This window comes from Natator depressus, chromosome 8, assembly GCF_965152275.1.
Source record: "Natator depressus isolate rNatDep1 chromosome 8, rNatDep2.hap1, whole genome shotgun sequence".
Taxonomy (NCBI): domain Eukaryota; kingdom Metazoa; phylum Chordata; order Testudines; family Cheloniidae; genus Natator; species Natator depressus.
This window is the reverse complement of record NC_134241.1, coordinates 57,792,094-57,814,731: the sequence shown is the minus strand read 5'-3', so window position 1 is coordinate 57,814,731 and position 22,638 is coordinate 57,792,094.

The following is a 22,638-nucleotide window of genomic DNA, read 5'->3' as shown; positions in this document are numbered from 1 at the left end:
GTAGAGCAAGCATTATTTCACATGTCAGTCACAATCGGATTCCTAACCTACTCCAGGGAGAGCACAAATACTCCCTACCCATACTTAGGTTGGATTGCTAGGTTACAATATGGCCCTCAGAAACTAATCTGTTAAAATAGATTAAATTTAACTTTCTGCATTCCAGATCATGCAAACAAACAAACAAGATGGGACTTTTGCTATGAAACAGATATTCAAAGAAATATTAAACATATCAGTATTAATGAGTTTTTACAATACTTGAACATGTTAAATGTCAGTTACAATATGAAATAAGAAAGTAAAATGTATATATACCTGCAATGTACTTTAAATTAAATGTAAAAATAAATCAAGAGGAAAGAAGAATAAAAGCCATTGCTATTAGGGCCTGTTCCAAAGTCTACTGAAACTGGTGTTAAGACACCCATCGAGTCTTTGAGAATAAGTAGGTCACAGTATGAGTATGGTGAAGGGGCTAACTTAACCAATCTACAGCACTGGTTCTCAAACTAGGGCCACCGCTTGTTCAGGGAAAGCCCCTGGCGAGCCGGACTGGTTTGTTTACCTGCCGCGTCTGCAGGTTTGACCGATTGAGTTTAGTTAGATATATAATTAAACAAGCCTTTCAAACAATCAGAATTATATACAATTTGCTAGTGCCAAATCCAATATTATGTCCATACAATGCTATATTTTTAGTTTCACCTTATGAAAGGAATTATTCCCCGTCAGGTCACAGCATTTTGGACATGTGAATTTCTACTGCTTCTAGAAGCTAATATTTATCATTAGAGGAGGAAGATGTACGAATGGATATACAGATTGAGACAGAAGAGCTTGGAGATCAGGGCAGCTAGTTGTGCTTTTAAAACTGGGTTGAATTTTGTATAATTGTTATCCACAAAAGATCACAATCAAACCTCACTGACTAGGACCAGACACACACAATTACCCTATCGGAAGCTCCAGATGAAAATATTTCACTGCCTCCCGTTGATTTTTGGAATTGTGCTATGAACTACCACAATTGTCTATTATTAGCATACTACTTCTTGGTGCAATGGTCCTCCAGAAGGAGTCAGCAGAAACCAGAAGAAGAATTCTAATGAATTTTACTGGAATTTCCACTAGGGACACCCCCAAGACACTTATTAGGGGCTCTCATTGAAATAAATGAACACAGATTCTCCCCATTCCTGTCCTATATGGGACAGTCAATCTAGTTTTACTAGAAGCAAAAGAAGCTAGTGCTATGACATGTGAGCCCTTGTAAGGCAACTGATGTGTTTCAGTATCATTCTGCTCTAGACTGACAAATTAGAATGAGTGGCAAGGTCATTAAGAGGATTACTTCTCTAACCCAATTTAAGTTAGCAGTGTGGGGACTAGGCCCCATGCAGTCCAGCAAGACCCAATTAGCTGAAGTCAGCCTGAGTTTTATGTTGAGAGGACCCATTACAACCGTACCTTTAATTTTAATTAAACAAACCCTTTACCTTTATCATTTATAATAACTACAACTGTCCTGTGGACAATTATGCTTTATAACTTGCTTGTGAATGAATATTCTGATCATTTAAAGTTAACTTTTACATCACTCAACTTGGCTATACTTGTCCTCAGTAAACTGCACTCAGGACCCGAAGACAAATATACTTTTCGACAGCTGCTCATCTCTCCCATTACATTTGAAGAGTGATTCAACCACTCTCTTAACTGACTAATGAACCCATAACTTCTTGGATGAAACTGTCTGAAGTTAGTATTCCAATTGCTTGTCCCCTCTCCACCACCTCCACTTTATCACCCTGCCAGGTACCATTTTTCTCTTTTGTCTCCTGGATATGACATCTACCCGACCTCTCTTTCACTTAGCTTCCCTACTGCATGCCACCTCTCAGCTGTCAGTTCCCACATTCTCACCTGGGAAAAAGAACCTCACTACTCTTCTCAGGCACCAGTCTCCATACAAACCCTGGACATCTTCCCCATTTGCCCCAATCAAGGCCTTCAGAACATTAAGATACCAAGCATTATTAGTTGCTAATTCCCCTTCATTTTTTTTTAATTGTTAATTATCCAGATCTAGCATGGACAAAGCTAAAGGGACACTACTTTAATATGGATATAAACAAATAACACATGTATGTAGAGACAAAATTAGAAAGGCCAAGGCACAAAATGAGATTAAACTAGCTAGAGACATGAAGGGTAACAAAACAACGTTCTACAAATACATTAGAAGCAAGAGGATGGACAGGGTAGGCCTGTTATTCAATGAGGGGGAAGGAAGAAACAAAAGAAAATGTGGAAATGGCAGAAGTGCTAAATACCCTTTTTGTTCAGGTTTTCACCATAAGGTTAGTAAGTGATTGGATGTGTAACATAGTGAATGCCAGTGAAAATGAGGTAGGATCAGAGGTTAAATAGGGGAAGAACAAGTTACAAATTACTTAGACAAGTTAGATGTCTTCAAGTCACCAAAGCCTGATGAAATATTTCCTAGAATACTCAGGGATCTGACTATGGAGATATCTGAGTCATTAACAATTATCTTTGAAAAGTCATGGAAGAAGGGAGAGATTCCAGAGGACTGGAAAAGGGCAAATATAGTACCCATCTATAAAAAGGAAAATAAGGACAACCCGGGGAATTACAGACCAGTCAGCTTAACTTCAGTATCCAAAAACATAATGGCACAAATAATCAAGCAATCAATTTGCAAACACCTAGAAGATAGGATAAGTAACAGTCAGCATAGATTTGTCAAGAACAAACCAACCAAATAGCTTTCTTTGACAATGTAACAAGCATTATGGATAGGGGGGAAGATGTGGTATATCTTGACTTTAGTAAGTCTTTTGATATGGTCTCACGTGACCTTCTCATAAACAAACTAGGGAAATGCAACCTAGAGGGAGCTACTAAAAGGTGGTGCAGAACTTTTTGGAAAGCCATTCCCATAGGGTGGTTCACAGTGAAGATGGAAGGGCATATCAAGTGGGGTCCCTCAGGGATCAGTTCTATTCAATATCTTCATCAATGATTTAGATAATCACACAGAGTACACTTATAAAGTTTGAGGATCATACCCAGCTGAAGGAGTTGCAAGTGCTTTGGAGGATAGGATTAAAATTCAAAATGATCTGGACAAATTGCAGAAATGGTCTGACATAAATAAGATGAAATTCAAGAAGGACAAACGCAAAATACTCCACTTAGGAAAGAACAATCAATTGCACACATACAAAATGGGAAATGACTGCCTAGGAAGGAGTACTGCAGAAAGGGATCTGGGGATCATAGTGGATCACAAGCTAAATATAAGTCACCAGAGGAACGCTGTTGCAAAAAAAGTGAACAACATTCTGGGATGTATGAGCAGGAGTGTTTTAAACAAGACATGAAAAGTAATTCTTCCGCTCTACTCCATGATGATTAGGCCACAATTGGAATATTGTGTCCAGTTCTGGGAACCACATTTCAGGAAAGATGTTGACAATTGGAGAAAGTCCAGAGAAGAGCAATGGAAATGATTAAGGGTCTAGAAAACATGACCTATGAGGGAAGATTGAAAAAAAATGGGTTTGTTTAGTTTGCAGAAGAGAATACTGAGTGGGGAAATGATAACAGTTTTCAAGTACATTAAAATTGTTACAAGGAGGAGAGAGAAATATAGTTCTTGTTAACCTCTGGGGATAGGACAAAAAACAATGGGCTTAAATTGCAGCAGGGGCAGTTTAGGCTGGATGTTAGGAAAAACTTGCTACCTGTCAGGGTGGTTAAGCACTGGAATAAATTGCCCAGGGAGGTTGTGGAATCCATCACTGGAGATTTTTAAGAGCAGGTTAGACAAACACCTGTCATAGAATCATAGAATATCAGGGTTGGAAGGGACCTCAGGAGGTCATCTAGTCCAACCCCCTGCTCAAAGCAGGACCAATCCCCAATCAAATCATCCCAGCCAGGGCTTTGTCAAGCCTGACCTTAAAAACTTCCAAGGAAGGAGATTCTACCACCTCCCTAGGTAACGCATTCCAGTGTTTCACCACCCTCCTAGTGAAAAAGTTTTTCCTAATATCCAACCTAAACCTCCCCCACTGCAACTTGAGACCATTACTCCTTGTCCTGTCGTCTTCTACCACTGAGAATAGTCTAGAACCATCGTCTTTGGAACCACCTCTCAGGTAGTTGAAAGCAGCTATCAAATCCCCCCTCATTCTTCTCTTCCGCAGACTAAACAATCCCAGTTCCCTCAGCCTCTCCTCATAAGTCATGTGTTCCAGACCCCTAATCATTTTTGTTGCCCTTCGCTGGACTCTCTCCAATTTATCCACATCCTTCTTGTAGTGTGGGGCCCAAAACTGGACACAGTACTCCAGATGAGGCCTCACCAATGTCGAATAGAGGGGAACGATCACGTCCCTCGATCTTCTCGCTATGCCCCTACTTATACATCCCAAAATGCCATTGGCCTTCTTGGCAACAAGGGCACACTGCTGACTCATATCCAGCTTCTCGTCCACTGTAACCCCTAGGTCCTTTTCCGCAGAACTGCTGCCTAGCCATTCGGCCCCTAGTCTGTAGCTGTGCATTGGGTTCTTCCGTCCTAAGTGCAGGACCCTGCATTTATCCTTATTGAACCTCATCAGGTTTCTTTTGGCCCAATCCTCCAATTTGTCCAGGTCCCTCTGTATCCTATCTCTGCCCTCTAACGTATCTACCACTCCTCCCAGTTTAGTATCATCCGCAAATTTGCTAAGAGTGCAATCCACACCATCCTCCAGATCATTTATGAAGATATTGAACAAAACCGACCCCAGGACCGACCCCTGGGGCACTCCACTTGACACCAGCTGCCAACTAGACATGGAGCCATTGATCACTACCCGTTGAGCCCGACAATCTAGCCAACTTTGTACCCACCTTATAGTGCATTCATCGAGCCCATACTTCTTTAACTTGCTGACAAGAATACTGTGGGAGACCGTGTCAAAAGCTTTGCTAAAGTCAAGAAACAATACATCCACTGCTTTCCCTTTATCCACAGAATCAGTAATCTCATCATAGAAGGCGATTAGATTAGTCAGGCATGACCTACCCTTGGTGAATCCATGCTGACTGTTCCTGATCACTTTCCTCTCGTGTAAGTGCTTCAGGATTGATTCCTTGAGGACCTGCTCCATGATTTTTCCCGGGACTGAGGTGAGGCTGACTGGCCTGTAGTTCCCAGGATCCTCCTTCTTCCCTTTTTTAAAGATTGGCACTACATTAGCCTTTTTCCAGTCATCTGGGACTTCCCCCGTTCGCCACGAGTTTTCAAAGATAATGGCCAATGGCTCTGCAATCACATCTGCCAATTCCTTTAGCACTCTCGGATGCAACTCGTCCGGCCCCATGGACTTGTGCACGTCCAGCTTTTCTAAATAGTCCCTAACCACCTCTTTCTCCACTGAGGGCTGGCCATCTACTCCCCATGTTGTGATGCCCAGCGCAGCAGTCTGGGAGCTGACCTTGTTCGTGAAGACAGAGGCAAAAAACATTGAGTACATTAGCTTTTTCCACATCCTCTGTCACTAGGTTGCCTCCCTCATTCAGTAAGGGGCCCACACTTTCCTTGGCTTTCTTCTTGTTGCCAACATACCTGAAGAAACCCTTCTTGTTACTCTTGACATCTCTTGCTAGCTGCAGCTCCAGGTGCGATTTGGCCCTCCTGATTTCATTCCTACATGCCCGAGCAATATTTTTATACTCATCCCTGGTCATATGTCCAACCTTCCACTTCTTGTAAGCTTCTTTTTTATGTTTAAGATCCGCTTGGATTTCACTGTTAAGCCAAGCTGGTCGCCTGCCACATTTACTATTCTTTCGACTCATCGGGATTGTTTGTCCCTGTAACCTCAACAGGGATTCCTTGAATGAAGGGATGATCAAGATAAAACTTAGCCCTGCCATGAGTGCAGGGGACTGCACTAAATGACCTCTTGACCTCTTCCAGTCCTATGATTCTACTTCAGTGATTATCTTAATGATTATGTCATTCAGTAGCTTGGCATAAGAGCAAAGAATTTCTTTTACATATCCAAACACCTTAAGAATAGTTGCTCTTAAAATTTTAACTTTATCTCTCCCATTGTTTTGTAAATCTAGAATAGCTCTGGAGTGTTTGGTAGGAACACAGTTTTATGCTTTACATTAAAACTGTGAGAGAATTCATTAATTTCAAGTCCTCATTTATGCATGTATGTATTATTTTGGAGAATAAAATAATTCATCACTGCTTTGGCTTCTAACTGTCCATATTACTCTTTGCTTTTAACAATTGCAGTAATTATTCAAATAACTTAAAAACAAACAAACAAACAAAAACCCCAAACAAACAATGCACTGCTTTTGTTGATACTAAGTCAAGAACTCATAAGAACTGGGACAGGTATGTTTAAGGGCACAGATATTCTGCATATAGGATGTGATCCAAAGCCCTGTTAAATCAATGGAAAGGCAGCCATTAACTTCACTGGGCTTTAGATCAGGCCCTTCATTTACAAAAAACAAAACAAAACAAAACAAAAAAACATGCAATCCAAGCTTTTATTTTGGTGTTTTCTCCAGAACACAAGCTTCCATTTAAACTGGGGTGAGAAGAAAACCTTAGCAATGCTTCTGATTTTTCAGATGCCTTCAACAATGGAAATTGTTAACAGTTGCATGGCTCATGCCCCAAAGAGGAAAAACAGCACTGACAGGTGTGAACTTTCCCATTTATCTTAAACAGTTATGAACTCTTAAGGCCCATTTAGCAGAAGCAGTGATTGGTCCTGGAAACACACCTAGAACGTAACTGGCTGAACAAAATTTAACAGCAATGCAGAATTTCTCTGTGGTACCTGAAAGAATGAGACTGAATTGGGAAACAATGCAATCCCAGTTTCCTGCATCTGCCCTCCTGTCTCAGTCGCAGATTGATCCCTTACTCGCCACTGCTGCTTTGCTTAATCCCCCACACAGCCTGAAACAAGCCTCTCACTCCATTGATGCTTCTTGAATCCCTGTGACTCATCCTATCCTCACCTTACCTCCTCCTATTGCTTCCACTGGATTCCTCACCCCTACCTCTATCTTGCTGACTTCCTCCAGCTGATCCAACTCTACTTTTCCCTCTGTGGGAAAGAGCCAGTTTCATGTTTATCACTCTAGTGCCCTTGCCAATGCAGGTTTGACATTCAGGTGAGGAGTTGTGCTGAGGTGATTTAGCACCCACACGAGAAAATTCATTTAGGAACCAAAAAATAGCACAGTGCATTTCCACAGCAGGACAGGAAAGCTTATGTTCCAAAGGGAGCACAACTGTAAAAGTTATAAAAGATATTCAGAGTTTTACAAACCTCTAGAAAGTTTCTGTTAGGGTTTTCTTTTCTTTCCTTTAATTGGGCCTGACTTGTGGGCTTTGAGCCAACCTCTTTTTTTGCGTGGAACATCAGATGTTTATGTAGTGGACAAGAGGATGCAATCTGGTAATTAACAACTAGGGGAAGAATTTCAAAGGCATAAATGAGTTAGCTGCTCAACTCCAATTGGCTTTCATTGCTAATTGATAGGACATATCAATGCAATTAATTGAAGGCACCACATTGGACTGATTAAAAAGGAGACTTTTTCCAAAATCAGGTTCATTATTTCCTCTTTTCATGCCACACCAAGTGCTCACAACAGCCTCTCAAATTATGTACAGCAATTGCTCTCCACCCTCACTTCCTTTTCAACAAAACTGGTGAAGACCATGTGTTCCATGATATACTCGAGTTAAAAGGACTAGGCCTATTTCTGTATGTTCTGTAGTACAGCTGCATATTGTATACACTTGTCTTAAAATTATTCATTTCAAAGAGACTCTTATTTGTTCAACACACTTAAAAATTGCATACATCAAGTCAGATAGAATCACCGAACTGTAGGGCTGGAAGGGACCTTGAGCAATCATCAAATCCAGCTCCTGGCTGCTCTGAGGCAGGGCCAAGTAAACCTAAATCATCTCTCACAGGTGTTTGGAGACATTTAAGAATAGGTTGGACAATGATGGGGATTCCACAACCTTCGTTGGAAGCCTATTCCAGTAATTAACTATCCTTATAGTTAGAAAGTATTTTTCCTATTATCTGACCTAAATCTCCTTTGATGCATATTTAACCCACTACTTCTTATCCTACCTTCAGTGGATATGGAGAACAATTGATCCTCCTCCTCTTTATGACAACCATTAACGTATTTTAAGATTTATCAAGTGTTCCCCTTTTCTCAAGACTAAACATGCCCAGTTGTTTTAACCTTTCCTCTTAGGTCAGGTTTTCTAAACTTTTAATAGTTTTGTTGCTCTCCTCCGGAATTTCTCCAATCTGTCCACATCTTTCTTAAAGTGTGGTGCCCAGAATTGGACACACTGGCGGAGGTGATGCATGGGGGAGGAGGGGCATGCAGGGTCATGTACCCCCACATTTCTGCCTTCCATTTAGCAAAGATGTTTTCAAACCCCTAGGGGGCACACCCAACAGTTTGAAAACCGTCACCTCCTGCCAGGAACAACCTGACTCACTCAGGCCCTTGGCTTTCCCCGCTGTGAAAGCCAGGGCACTGGCTGGCTGCCCAGCCACTGTCCCTGCCCTGCTCCCCAAGCCGGGCCACCTGCAGGGGTGCTGGAATTAGAGGTGCTGGGGGCACAGCAGCACCCCTTGGCTTGAAGTAGTAACAACAACCAGATACATGATTTCCATTTTCAGCACCCCCCTATAAAAGCTGTTCCATCACCTTTAGCCACCTCTGCATCGTCAGGTGCTCCATAGGCAGGGCAGGCCGCACAGCTCTGAGCTGTGTCCCTGATGCACTCTTGCCTCTTCCCTGAAGGTGCCCAGCACTGGCCAATGACACCCTGTGAAGCCCATCTGCTATGAGATGCTCCCCGAGGTGCTCTCTAGCCTCTTCCCTGCACTCCTCGCTCTGCTGCTCCTCCTCAGCCCAGAAGAGACATGTGGTGTGGTCGTATGCACCCCCCCCACCATCAAAAGTTACACGACATCTCTGAGACACAGAACTCTAGCTGAGGCCTCACCAGTGTCTAGTAAAGTGAGACAATTATCCCATTGTCTTACATACAAGACTCCAGTTAATACACCCCAGAATATTAGGCTTTTTTCACAACAGCATCATATTGTTGACTTGTGTTCAATTTGTGAGCCACTATAACCCACAGATCCTTTTCAGCGGTACTACCACCTAGCCAGTTATTCAGCATTTTGATTTGTCCTTCCCTAATGAAGTACTTTGTACTTGTCTTTATTGAATTTCATCTTCTTTCAGACCAAGTCTCTAATTTGTCAATCTTTAAGTAAGGTCTTTCAACCAATTGTGCACCCACCTTATAATAATATGGTGTAGATGACATACCCCTAGGTTGCTTATGAACATTTCCTGTGGGACAGTGTCAAAAGCCAAACTAAAATCAAGATATATCACATCTACTGCATTCCACACCCACGAGGCCAGTAACCCTGCCAAAGATGGAAATTATGTTGGTTTTGCATGATTTGTTCTTGACAAATCCAAGCTGGCTCTTCCCTATAGATAGCACTTTGTAAAGTGCTATATTATAATTCTATTACACACACATACACACACACACACCCCAGTTGTGAAATCTCTGCACAGGGGGATCAGTAAAATGTCTCACGCACATGTTTTGGACATTTCAGTTACTATAAATAAAAGACACTGTCTAGATACTGTGGTGTCCAGTAACTTATTTATTCTGATTTATACATGTGTTCAGTACACAATCTTCTGTGTTACTGCACAGTAAAATATGTTTAATTATAAAACAGTGCCTGAAATAGGCAGAATCTTTAAACAGTTCCTTATCTGCCACACACACGCCTTCAAGACTACTTTCATGTTCTATTTACTCTCAATAATATGCCTAGGCAAACAAAATCTGTGCCATGCCCTAAAGGTCAACAAGCCAGGCATATGACAGTTAGGTCATTGCAAGTTCCAGACCTGAGTATCCACCCCAAGAACACCCTGACTCCAAACCCTCAGGGTATGTCCAGACGGCAATAAAAGACCGATGGCATAGCTGCAGTGACACTGGCTTGGGCTTTGGCTGGAGCCTGGGCTCTGAAACCCTGCGAAAGAGGTGGGTCTGAGAGCCTGAACTCCACCCTGATCCTGAAAGTCTACACTGAATTTTTTAGCACTGCAGCCTGAGCCACACAAGCCTAATCAGCTGACCCAGGTTTTGAGACTCAGTGCCATGGGTTTTTTATTGCACGGTAGATGGACCCTCAGTGTCCCAATCTAGAAGTGTCAACAGACTCCCCCCCCCAACAGTTCTTAAAAGGCAGGACTGATGCCTAGGGCACACCCATATGTGGGACCCACTCATATAGAGTAACTCCTGCTCCAAGCCAGGGTAGTCAGTGCAGTCCAGTGACAGGCCCCTCTGTGTAGTGGGAACCTGATCTGCTCTGGTAATACATGTGGAGAAAGACAGCTTCTCCTTTGGCTCAAGTAACTGCTGCTCCTCAATATGCTGAAAGCTGTCTGCAGATTCAGGCAGACATCGCTGGAGAGGTTGCACTTGCTTTACCTTTTAAAACTTTTCTTTGAAGCCATGAGAGCTAGTCTCCCTGCTCCCTTCCCCCCATAAAAGCTTTGATTCTATCATCACAGGACCAAGGGAGATGCCTGGGGTACTAGGCACATGCCTATTATGCCTATGCCTTAATCCAGCTCCACTTAAGGGGTGTGTATTTTGGAGGAAGGAAGCAGGAGAGGGTGTGTGTTGGGAAGGGAGAAGTTCCCAAAATATTTACATAAATATGTGGGGTGAAATTCTGGCCCCATTAAAGTCAATGGCAAAACTCCAACTCATTTCAGTGGAGCCGGGATTTCACCCCATTATTTTTGGATGCCTGTATGAACGAGATCCCAATTTTGCCTCATCCTCAGTTGCTGCTTCTGAATACATAAGGGAAAAGTACAGAAAGACTAAAGAATGGAAATTGCAAAGGGGCTCAGTGCTAGACTACTTCTATAACTGCTTTGGGATTACTGGAGTCATAGATACTGCTACAGAAGTTTTGGAATCCCTGTGGCTTTATACATAGCACTGCTCCCTGGAGTGATTGAAGAGACAAAAGGGGAACGATCTGCATGCAGAAAACAAGGCAAATTTTTCAAGGGAAGTTGAAAAGCAATTATGAATAAAACTACATGTACAATCCCCTCTTTTTGCCATCCCACTGTTTGGAGTTCCCATACTCTAGTCTGTTTAAGGGGAATCTTCATTTCTTTAAAACAGATGCTGATTTATGCTAAAATTTGTATTAATTTGGTAATTTTTATGCAAGGTTTTCAGAATGCAAACAGAACTGTCCTCTGGGAAACACAACTTACACTTGATTCGCTCCAAGCTAAAATAGGCTGCTTTATAATGTCAAAAGGTGGCACGGGGGTGAATTTCTTTCTGTTCTCAGGTGCAGTGCATAATGGTACCTACAGCAGCAATTTTAATGGTAATTTATTGTTACTGAGAAGGGGAAAAAGAGGTCAGATCTGTATATTGGTTCAGCAGTCACTTGCTGCTAGTCTTTTGCTTCCTTGCTCCGTTTTTGCAGAGATGATGGAGAAGAAAAATGAAGCATAATACATTCTCAAGGTTACTAGGAGCAACTAATGCTTCCAAATTGGTATTTGTGTTTTATTACATCTTAAATTTCAACACCTTAAAAACAATAAAGGAAATTGCATTTTCACAAAGGATCTTTCTTCAGGGAATGTACTTCAATTTTAGTGTCGTTTTCCGGAAGCCTTTGTCCATGTAGTATGAACTCTTTGCTCCAGACAGAATATATATATCTTGGTCTCAGCAACTCAATGAGAGAAAACCGATTTTGTAAAAGGTAAAGGATCTGCAATTATATATACATGTGTTCATACATGCATGTATGTACACATATGCTCACACAACACATATATAGTCTTGATTCAATGCCACTGAAGTCCATAGAAAGGCTCCTATTGGCTCCATATAAGACCTGATGCAATGGTCTTTGAGCACCCACCATTTGAAAATCAGGCTTATTTAAGGAATTTCAGGTTGAGTACCATTATGTCCCAGGGTTGTGTGTAAAACGAAAATTTAGAGAGTCCAACCCCATACACACTGAAGCCAAATGAAAGACTCCCATAGAGCTTGTACAGGATGCCATAAATCCCTTTGCCAAAAATCCCACTTCCTATTTCATCACTTTCTGGACAGGTGAGAATGGTAAATATCTAACAATCCAGTCGGCACAACTCTTGAAACTTTTTACCACCTAGTCTGCTTATACTTTAAACATTTCCTTCCAGTCACCATAACTGTCTTGCACATTTTTGGGATAGTTGTTTTGTTACTAGATTGCCAGGCACTACCTACTAGACCTACAGCCAGCAACAATGCAACAAAAAGATAGGTTTTGCTTCTATCAGCATTAACAGCTGTGGAAGTAGTAACTAAATAGATTTGAAAAATAAAAATGTGTCCTGTAACAAACATATGCCCCAATAAGAAGAGATATTAGGTAAAAATAATATAGGATAAGCTGTTAAATTCTAAATCATTCATACGGGCACTTTGAACCATCACATTGGTGTGAGGAGCATTGGACTGAATACAAAAGGAATTTAAATGAATGACAGTCGAAACAAATAGCAATGATGTAAATTTGTTCTGTTATGTGCAGATATTTATGGCAAATACACTTGTAACCCTTCTGCCAGGCCAAGTTGATAGCAGCAAGGGCCGGGTTCAGTACACAGGGGTTCCCTCTCATCAAAGCAAATACAAAACTGGCTCGAGCCCCCACCCAGTGACCTGGGAAAATCTTACACACCCCCTGGGCGCCTCAAAGAGGCAATACTTCCCCTCTCGCAAGCACGGAGTCTCGGTGTAGTAGAGAATCTTTAATAACATGAGGTAAACGACATCAGCATTAAATTGGGAAAACACCACAACTAGTGTTCATTAACCAAACCATGAGCAAAGACCCACCCCATAAAATTGGGCCACATCCTTTCCCTCGGGTTCTTGAGTCCCAGAACCCAAATGTCTCTTGAGTCCAGCAACCCTCAAATCACCCAAAATCCAAAAAGTCCAGCCCCAGAGTTCAAAAGTTCATCTGCAGAGTGTTACTCCCCAGTCTGGCTAAAATGTGCCTGTGTGTGGGGGAAAGAGGTGAGGGGTACCTTACGTGTCCTGAAGCTGACTGCCCCACAGGGCTCTGCTCTGCTACGCTGTCTCACGAATGGCTCCGCTCCACCACGACCGGCTCTGCTCTGCACAGCTCGCCGTCTCACAACCGGCTCTGCTCCACCACGACCGGCTCCGCTCCACCACGACCGGCTCCGCTCTGCACAGCTCGCCGTCTCACGAACAGCTCCGCTCCACCACGACCGGCTCCGCTCGGCACAGCTCGCTGTCTCACGAACAGCTCGGCTCAGCTCGCCGTCTCACGAACACATCGCTGTCTCACGAACGGCTCTGCTCCACCACGACCAGCTCCCTCTGCACAGCTCCCGTCTCACGAACAGCTCTGCTCAGCTCGCCGTCTCACGAACGGCTCCGCTCCACCACGACCGGCTCCGCTCGGCACAGCTCGCTGTCTCACAAACAGCTCGGCTCAGCTCGCCGTCTCACGAACACACCGCTGTCTCACGAACGGCTCCGCTCCACCACGACCGGCTCCCTCTGCACAGCTCGCCGTCTCACGAACACGCCGCTGTCTCACGAACGGCTCCACTCTGCACAGCTCGCCGTCCCACGAACAGCTCTGCTCAGCTCGCCGTCTCACGAACACGCCGCTGTCTCACAAACGGCTCCGCTCCACCACGACCGGCTCCACTCTGCACAGCTCGCCGTCCCACAAACAGCTCTGCTCAGCTCGCCGTCTCGCGAACGGCTCCGCTCTGCACAGCTCGCCGTCTCACGAACAGCACCACTGCACTCTAGATCTTCCGGCTCCCCACTACTTGACACAGTGCTCAGTGATTTCAGCTCTTAGTGATTTCAGCTCTCAGTGATTTCAGCTCATAGTAGTGGGGGCCTTAGTGCTGGTGCACCATAAGGCCAAAGTGAATGCAGCACAGTACCTGTAGCAAGACTCTTAATAGACCCAAAATTAGCTCTGACATTCCACAGTGGAGAGAGACAGAGGTGCAATTGGTGCTTCAGGCCCTCACAAAGGGGCCCACACCACCAGGTACTAATACCTGTCTCAAGTCTCTCTCCCTTCACAGAGTTTTGGAGCCCATGTCCCTTGCCTAGCGAGTGCTACTCAGTTGATGGTGAGTCCCTCCATCATAACAAAAGGCCAAGTACAGTTCCAAGCACAGTTCCCATAATCAGGGTAATAACAATTTACTCTTCCCTCCCCAATAACAAAGACACTGGGGATCCCACAACAGCCAAAGTGACCATTTGGGCAGTTATGGCCTCATTCTAGGCGGGGTGGGTGTGCCTATGCAAATTGAGATCAGCCCCTGAAGTTCTTTTCCACTACTTGCCACACCTCACCACCAGATGTCAGGGTGGAGCCCATCCTGACTCTGCTTACACACTCGAGTAGAGATTGTTAAATTAGGTTTTGATTGTATTAGGTAGACAAATGTTCAGCAAGGTCCTGAATGATACCATCACTTTTTTCACTGAACTCTACCGACTTTGGGTCTTAAGATGCAAAATGATAGTTCATTAATAGGCTATGGGACACGTTCGTTTCTCAGTTACAATGGTGTAAACTCAGAGTAACTCCACTGAATTCTGAGTTACTTCCTCTGCGGTGACTCTAACCATCTCCTCTTCTGGGGAAAAAATGCTTTAATCGACCAAACCATCCGAACTGCTTGCGAATTGTTCCAATTAAATTTCTACTGAGTTTTCTGTTTGTGAAATCAGAAGCTTATGTCTGATGTGTGGATTCACATGAAAAGAAATGACCTTTGTTCCCTATCTGAGGATGTTTCATACCTGCTTAATGAAGTAAATGTTCTAAGATCCATATTTACTTTCAGACTGCGTAAAAGTTTCTGGTTTCTTCACTGCACTTCAGTAGATTAGTGAAAAGTCAAGATAAACTGGAAGTAAATTCTTCAGGAATTTAGGAATACTGTGGATTAATTTACTCCTATATATCTCTTCTCACTAAAATACTGGCCAAACATAATTCAATAGATGACTGGACTTGAATTAAATCTGGCTATATCTTTGCTGATTCCATTGGTTTTGGCTAAACCTCAAGAGACCTGCGAGTTTTTTCCAATATCTATGAAACATGAACCTACCAATGAAGTGATGGCTGTAAACTGTCTATTGTATGGATTTCAGACTTCTTGTACCTTTCAATTTAGAAGAATGTATGGTGAGAAAATGGATTTATTAGACACCTTTAACATGGGGGACCTTGTTATTTACTTTTTTGAACATGGCCTGCAGTCGTTTGTCCATCTTACCCTAGACTCTTCTCATTAACATTGTTCTGGGGGTATTTTTTTTTACCTTTGTTTCATTTATAATCCTGTGGCATGTTAATCTTCATTTCCCAATGCTTCTAATAACTCCTTACTACATTTCTGCATTGACTCCCCTCTTCTCCTGAATCAAGTTCCAGCTTCTACTTTTCACCTTCAAAGCACTTCCTACATCTGCAGTTTCCCACATCTCTGCCCCCATTTAGGGTGACCAGATAGCAAGTGTAAAAAATCGGGATGGGGGTGGGGGGTAATAGGTGCCTATATAAGAAAAAGCCCCCAAAATTGGGACTGTTTCTATAAAATAGGGACATCTGGTCACCCTACCCCCATTTCCTCCTATACCCAATTCCAACAAAGTCTCCCCCACCGTCCTTAGTCCTGATTATTGCTCCTCTTTTATGCTTCGGCCATTCATGACTCCCTGTTTATTCCCATCCCAGCCCCTTCACCTGGAACAGCCTCCATCAGATGTAAACCATGAACTCGTCCATATATCCTGCAAAAAGCCTTTCATAAACCAATGTCTACAAAGGCATTTCAGCTGTAATTATCACATATTCTGTTAAGCCTCAGGGTGTGTTCTGTAAAAGTGATAACTAGCTTTTCCGCCACTCCCTCTCACACTTCTATTTCTTTTCTCTCTCCTTTTTCCTGTGCTGTTTCTTGACTGTTGTAATAGGCTTTATGTAACAGATTCAATGGTAACAGGAGAGCTGAGCAAAAAAGAACCATTTTCCTTCCTGCTGTTTTTCACATTTCATGAACATGTACACATTTGCTCCAGCACAAAATGTATGTATCCTACAGTTTCAAAGTTCCAAATTTGCAAAGTTAGGCCCCTGGAAAAACTGCATTTTTCTCCCAGCTAAAGAACCACTTTATTAGAGTACATTTGTTTCTGCCTATGGAAACTGCCTTGCACATGTTGGCGTGAATATGTGAAGGCAGCATATGTGAAAAAGGCTGGTTTGAGAGTCCTGGAGCCCTTTTGTCTGAACTTTACAGCGCCATATTCTCAGCTGATGTTAATCAACATATCCTTGAAATTTGCGGAACTAGGTTAATTTGTATCAGATGAGGTTCCAGTGCACCAAGCCCCTTCCTGGAAGATGATGAGAACCTGCAATTTCCAGCAAAGTCTTGTAGGGTATGTCTACATTGCAATCAAACACTTGCGGGTGGCTGAGTCAGCTGACTCGGGCTCATGAGGCTACAAAATTGTACTGTAGACATCCAGGTTTAGGCTGGGGGTCCCAAAGGTAAAGCTCCAGCCTGAACCCAGATGTCTCCACTGCAGTTTTATAGCCCCAGAGCCCCATGAGCCCAAGTCAGTTTACATGGGCCAGCCACAGGTGTCTAACATAGTGTAGACATACCCTAAGAGATGTGGGTGCTTAGCAGTTGATAGGCCTGAGCTCAGAACAACTACAACAAATTCAATGGCAATTACGTCTTCTCCAACCGGCCCTGCCTTCCCATTTTTCTTCAGCCTTCGAGGAACCACAACTAGGGAAGAAAAGTTAGTTCAGCCTCTCTTGGCTTCTCTGCTGAGACTGCAACAAGATTCTCAGATAATGCCAGCCGTAGCAGGGATTTTTGTGATGTGTACACCTCCTTTCACATTGCCACAAACAAATTCATTTCACATAAGCCCCTGGCAAACATTTGGGTTGGATTTGAACTGGTGACATAAAAATAAAAGACTACACTCTCTTGCCAATCCTTTCAGTTAATCCCCTTACCCAGAAACTCCCATTGCTATTGCCAGAAATTTAAGGCAAGAATAACATACATTCTTTGAATCAGAAAAATCATTTACTCTGTTTTTTATAATGGTATCAATTATTCTGCTTAGCGCTAGCTAATGGGTATATAATAGTTTAGTTCTGGAAGACAGATCCAAACTTTGAGGACTGATGGAATCAAAACCAGAATATAGGCCCAAAATAATACTTTCTCTTAGTGAAAGTCATGATAACCTTGACTCATTTAACAAGATATAGACACTTTCCTCTCCACAAGTATATGTAGGACACTTCACAGGCTGAGTGACCGAACAATTTATAGGTACGAGATTATATTGCTAAGATTACTTACATAGACTAGGTATGCATGTTTATTCAATGTGCCAAATTCTGCTCTCACTTTTTACAGAAGTGTAAGTTTGCAGCAAGTCCACTGAGGTCAGGGGAGTTATTCTGGATTTACTGCAGCTTAAGAACAGAATTTGGCCCAATATCCACAAAATTATCAGGGATCCTAGTTTTCAGTTATTAAAAAAAAAATTCTCCAGTAAACCGCCCCCCCCAAATATCCATTTTTCCCCGCAATTAAAATGAAACACTGAACTTTCCCTAGCCGCAATATATATATAGATATCAGTTGAACACAATGTTTTATTGATATATTTACAATTTTTAAGCATTCATGGCTCACCAGTACCATGAATCATTGTAAAAAAATAAAATTAATAGAATTAAAATTTGTATTACTTACATATACCAAATACTTCTGTCTGTATTCTATATTTTCAGAAAATTGTTTTTCTTTTAAAGGCACAAAAATGCTGGAATGATTTAGTGATAGTGAATTATTTTTTTACTGTTGTCCATAGCCCTGCTGTTTCAACCCCGTTTTCATGTCTTTTCATTCAGTTAATGTTTAGCACTGTCCATGTTGTGGTGTTTAGATGCTGCTTGTAATTATTAGAACTGGGAGCACTGGCTGTTGGGAGTCTGAAAGGACAGGAAACAGGAAGGGGGTGGGAAGTTGAGGAGGCGGAGTGAGAGCTACCAAGGGTGCAGCAGCAGCTTGGTAAAGAGGTTTTCACTTAAAAAATAAAGTTCTGTTGAAGTTTATTAGTACCTTGCCTGGTTGCTACAACATTTTGGCAACGAGGACGGATCTTCTGCCTCTGAACCCACCTGCACCATTTCTGCAAAGCCCAGGTGAGCCTCCAATTGCTTTTACTTCCTGGATCCATATGTTTGAGACTTATCTGCTTGCAATCACTGCTACAGAGATTTCTGAAGTAAGAAAGCGTGCTCTAGTAATCCACTGCCTTGGAGCAGAAGAGCAGCCTATATTTTACAGTTTTCCCCTTGCAGATGATAAATATGAGACTGCACTCACTGCAGTAAAGAACTTTTTGTACCAAAAGTGAATGTAGTAGCTAATCACTACAGATTTCGCCAGCGTGAGTGTTAGGATATAGATATTCAGGCCTGTCGGTAAAGGCCTGTACTTTAAGAATTTAGGTGTATTCTTATCACTTGGCTAGTTAGAGGTATAAAAGAAAGAATCAAAATCACTGTCTGCCAGTGTAAGGTCCTTCTCTTACTGTGACAGTCTGAGGCCCTGTTCTTAGGCTAAGGCCTTTGGCTAAGCAACAGAGCCATAAGCCATAAGCAGGGAAGCAACCGGTCACATCCTCACATTCCAAACTAGTCACATTGAAAGAAGGTGCTATTGGGCTGTTAGGAATACAATCCTGTCCTGATAGTGCCTATCGCCTCCAGAGAAAGGGAAGTGCCTAGAAGATGTAAAAGGAAACTTAGTCTGATAGCATCCTGTCTGGCAAGAACTCACTTATCAATAGCTGGGATGTGAAATCCTCACTTCTGTATTGTATTGTCATTATAGTTCCCACTTTGCTATTGTTTGTCTGTATAATCTCTGTCTGGTTCTGTGATTGTTCCTGTCTGCTGTATAACTAATTTTGCTGGGTGTAAACTAATTAAGGTGGTGGGATATAATTGGTTACATAATCATGTTACAATATGTTAGGATTGGTTAGTTAAATTTCAGGAAAATGATTGGTTAAGGTATAGCTAAGCAGAACTCAAGTTTTACTATATAGTCTGCAGTCAATCAGGAAGTGAGGGGGTGGCTGTGTGGGTGGGGGAGATGGGAACAGGGAATGGGGGTGGGGAAATTGGAATCATGTTTTGCTAAAGAGGGGAAATGGGAACAGGGAATGGGGGTAAGGAAATTGGAATAATGTTTTGCTAAGGGCAGGAATGGGAACAGGGACACAGGTGTAAGGCTCTGTGGTGTCAGAGCTGGGAAGGAGGATACTAAGGAAGGAAACTGGAATCATGCTTGCTGGAAGTTCACCCCAATAAACATCGAATTGTTTGCACCTTTGGACTTCGGATATTGCTGCTCTCTGTTCATGCGAGAAGGACCAGGGAAGTAAGTGGGTGAAGGAATAAGCCCCCTAACAGTGATCGGAAAACAGGGGAGACTATAATGCAGTATATTGCTTCCCTGAGGAGTCTGATTGTAACTTGTGATTTTGGGAATATGGCAGATGAGATGATTAGAGACCAGCTCATTGGGAAAACAACCATGCTTCATGTAAGAGAACGCTTACTTCTAGAACCACAATTTACACTAAAAAAAGCAATAACCATTGCTACTCAGATTGAGTCAGCTACAGCTGAAGCCAAGATAATGAGCACGGATACAGGAGGCACAGTCCAGGCTGTGACTCCTTTGCAGAAAAGTTCACTATCGCTGCAGACGAATGATTACAAGAGGAAAACTATTGGAAAACCACTGAATCAGCAAATTCAAAATACAGTAAAATCATGCTTTCACTGTGGATCCCCATAACACCTTGCAAGCTACACAGGATGTCCAGCAAAAGTAGCTCAGTGCAATCATTGCAAAAAGACTGGGCATTTTGCTAAAGTACATCGTAGCAGCCAGTTCAATCAACAGGTGCATGCAATTACAATACCAGATGTTACTGTGCTGAGCATGGACAAAATCATTACTTTACATATAGTGATTGACAACCATCCTCTTCCTCACATAGAAGAAGTATTTGCAGAACTCCATGGAGCAAAGATGTTTTCTACTCTTGATTTGCAGACCACATACTACCAGGTTGTGTTGCATGAAGATAGCAGAGACCTCACAGCATTTATTACACATGAGGAACTATTTCATTTTAAACGTGTTCCATATGGTCTCGCATCGTAGAATCATAGAATATCAGGGTTGGAAGGGACCTCAGGAGGTCATCTAGTCCAACCCCCTGCTCAGAGCAGGACCGATCCCCAATTAAATCATCCCAGCCAGGGCTTTGTCAAGCCTGACCTTAAAAACTTCTAAGGAAGGAGATTCCACCACCACCTCCCTAGGTAATGCATTCCAGTGTTTCACCACCCTCCCAGTGAAAAAGTTGTTCCTAATATCCAACCAAAATCTCCCCCACTGCAACTTGAGACCATTACTCCTTCTTCTGTCATCTGCTACCACTGAGAACAGTCTAGAGCCATCCTCTTTGGAACCCCCTTTCAGGTAGTTGAAAGCAGCTATCAAATCCCCCCTCATTCTTCTCTTCCGTAGACTAAACATCCCCAGTTCCGTCAGCCTCTCCTCATAACTCATGTGTTCCAGTCCCCTAATCATTTTTGTTGCCCTCCGCTGGACTCTTTTCAATTTTTCCACATCCTTCTTGTAGTTTGGGGCCCAAAACTGGACACAGTACTCCAGATGTGTCGAATAGAGGGGAACGATCACGTCCCTTGATCTGCTGGCAATGCCCCTACTTATACATCCCAAAATGCCATTGGCCTTCTTGGCAACAAGGGCACACTGTTGACTCATATCCAGCTTCTCATCCACTGTAACCTCTAGGTCCTTTTTTGCAGAACTGCTCCCTAGCCATTCGGTCCCAATCTGCCCCAAGTGCCTTCCAAAAAATGATGTCGTTGATTCTGAAGAATCAACATGGAGTTGAGTGCTATCTGGATGATATTATCATGTTTGGAAATACTTCTGAGGAGCATGACAATAACCTGCAGTCTGTACTAAACTGCATCAGCAAATCAGACCTCAAGGTGAATAGGTCCAAATGCAAATTTAGACAAACTGAACTCTCCTTTCTGAGGCATACAATTTCACAGGCTGGACTAAAACCTGATCCAGATCATATCCTGGCAATTTCAAATGCTCCTCCTCCAACAGATTTGCAAACCTTACGTTCCTTCTTGGATCTTACCTCCTGGTATGCAAAATTCATTCCCAATTATGCTTCTGTCATTGAACCGCTACGAGAATTACTACAGAGAAGTTCAACCTTAGTGTGGACAACAGATGCACAAGCTAGTTTTGAAACGGTGAAAGACTTGATTGTACTTAGTCCAGTACTTGCACTATTCAGTCCTGCATTGCCCACAATTGTATCTACTGATGCTTCTGATTATGGACTTGGGGCTGTCCTCACACAACTTCATGAGGACAACACAGAGAGGACTGTTGCATTTGCTTCAAGGACATTAAGTAATGCTGAGAGGAAATATTCTACAGTCAAAAAAGAAGCACTTGCTTGTTTCTGGGCTACTGAAAAATGGAGAACTTACCTGTGGGGTCGCACGTTCAAGTTGCACACAGACCACAGCCCTTTGATGATGTTGCTCACCACAAAAGGACTGGGAAGAGCAGGATATCATATTGCTAAGACTACTCTCTTTCAATTATGAACTGGAATATAAACCTGCAAACCAAAATGTGGTAGCTAATTGCCTTTCTCACCTGCCTTTACCTTCACCAGATGGTCCACTGGAGGATGAGGAAGTAGTAGTTGTGCTTATTACAAGCACTCTTACTGCAGTTACAAAAGGACAATTTCAAGCTGCTTGTTCAGCGTGTCCAATTCAACAAAAACTATGGGAATTTCTGACAAAGAGATAGCCCAGTAACCCTTAAAACCTTGACCCAGTTTTGCTGCCTTATTTTAGAGTTCGGGATGAACTTTATTTTCTTGATGGCTGTGTCCTACGAGGTACACACCGGCTACTTGTGCCAGGAGAATTACAGTCAAAACTCATACACCTGGCACACGATACTCATCAAGGAATTGTCCGAACCAAAAAATGACTACAGGATCTGTATTGGTGGCCAGGGATGGACTCTCAAACTGAAGCACTCATAAAATCCTGTGTCACTTGCGAAATGCATGATAAGACAGCAGTGATTTGAACCCTCCATTACAACCTGTTCCTCTTCCTGAATTTGCATGGGAAAAAGTGGTGATTGACATTGTAGGACACTTTGATA